This window comes from Mandrillus leucophaeus, unplaced genomic scaffold (genome assembly GCF_000951045.1).
Source record: "Mandrillus leucophaeus isolate KB7577 unplaced genomic scaffold, Mleu.le_1.0 Scaffold80, whole genome shotgun sequence".
Classification (NCBI taxonomy): domain Eukaryota; kingdom Metazoa; phylum Chordata; class Mammalia; order Primates; family Cercopithecidae; genus Mandrillus; species Mandrillus leucophaeus.
Genome location: NW_012108697.1, coordinates 7,705,092 through 7,707,039, shown reverse-complemented (window position 1 = coordinate 7,707,039; position 1,948 = coordinate 7,705,092). Strand labels below are relative to the sequence as shown.

The 1,948-nt window shown below is 38.9% G+C and overlaps 1 pseudogene across 1 annotated transcript; it reads right to left on the bottom strand.

Annotated features, from left to right (window-relative positions):
• Positions 1-230: 230 nt before the first annotated feature.
• On the bottom strand, positions 231-1,721 carry LOC105530161 (annotated as a pseudogene). The gene has a single exon (XR_001004604.1). The product of XR_001004604.1 is annotated as a protein tyrosine phosphatase type IVA 1 pseudogene (transcript).
• Positions 1,722-1,948: the final 227 nt, after the last annotated feature.

Genomic DNA, 1,948 nt, shown 5'->3' with positions numbered 1-1,948 from the left:
AGAAACACATTAAATAATCACTGTAAGACTTGGTAAAAAAAAAAAAATCAATGGTTAGGCAAACCTGATGTATACTGGTATGAGTGTGGGAGATGTAAACATAAAGTGAGCAAATAACCATGTAAGCCCTATTTTCAATGTTTGAAATGATTGAAGGAATAAACCACATAAGGTCTAGAGTGTTCATAGTTCCTGGGATTTTAGTTCTGTATGGTACTGAAAATATACAAGTATTTTGCTAGGTATTTTGGCACCTAGTCTTCCTAAATTTCTTATGTATTGATAAGATTCTGGCATGGGAATAGAAACAAGTCATAACTCAATACTGCATGATTTTGGGAAAGGTCAATTGATACAAATGACAAGCACATTTTATATGCTGACAGTGAGAATCTTTTGCCAAGTAACCAAATAGGTTGACTGTAACCCAAATACAGAGGTTGCCAAATCTGTCTAGCTTGTGGCCCTGGTAAAACTGCCTTTCAATACTCCCATGGAAGCTACATTAGACTTACGCACTAACCCAACATGTTGGCTAATATGTATAACAAATTAGGCCCTATCTCAAGTTCCACTTCCAATAGCACTAGGTACTCCAATTTTATTGAATGCAACAGTTGTTTCTATGACCATTGGAATCTTTGAAACGCAGCCGCATTTTAGGACGATACTTCTCCAAATACAAAAGTTGCTTGCTGTTAAAAGCTCCATGCTGCTTTTGTCTTATGAATTGTACTGCATCTTCATATTTCATTCCACCTTCAATTAATGCTAGGGCAACAAGTACTGGAGCTCTCCCAAGGCCTGCCACACAGTGAACAGCAATACAACAACCAGGTTCTTCACGAAACTTAATTTTTACAAGGCTTAACCAGTCATCAACAATCTGGTTGGATGGTGGTGCACCATCATCAAAAGGTCAATCAAGAACATGGATACCTTCTTTCTCCACAAGAGTGATGTCATAAGTTGCTTCACATACTCTTACTATTGTGGTAACGCCATACTTCTTAAGCTCCTCTATAAATTTGTTTAAGGTCACATTGGTTGGATTGTGTGTAATAAGAAATCTTATGTTCTTGTATGTGACTTCCACAGGAGCTGGGCGGTTCATTCCAGCCATGTTAATTTAGTTAAAAAATACTCAATAGGGTTATGAAATAATTTTTTAAAAATTGGAATACAGAAATGATGCAAAGAAACTGAAGTCTACTTCAACATACTCCACTGAAACTCTCAGTGCTTGAGTATGAAGTTGTAAGTAATGATAAATGAAATGAACCTCCTAACAAGCAGCAGCAATTCTTTAATCCAGTAATACTGAGGCCACCAGAAAAGAAGTGCACTGAGGTTTACCCCATCCAGGTCAGAACTCTTGTAAAATGCTCTGTGGATTTCAATTCAACCCTTCTATGTCCAGGATAACCACTCTTATGTGGGCTTCTTGATGGAGTATTAATCAGTTTCTACAGTTCACTTGTCTGCATAGAGGTCGTGCTGTGCCTGGCAGTAATCTCCACTGCCCTTCAGAAACTCCATAAATGTGTGACCAAGAACACCACAGCATTGAGCAATATGTTTACTCATTGAAGATTGTGGCCTAATCATACAACCGGTCCCGAGGCGGCGTCAACACAGGCGGTGGTGGCGGCTGCAGGGCAGGAGGCAGCGGTGGTCATGGCGGAGTGGCGGTGGCGGCGTTGCAGGAGGCGGCAGGGGCACCAGACCTGTATTTTATTTTTATTTTTTTATAAGAATGCAGGTAATTCCTTCTTCCTGCCTATCTTTCAGAGCACCTGTGACATTTACTAATTTAGAAAAAAATGCAGAACCTATTTAACACTGTGATGAGACGAGTTATATAATGCATGAAAATAATGTTTTATTTTCAGGCTGTTCATAAAGTGGTTTTACCTTTTACAACTTCCTTGTAAATTGATTAAAGGAT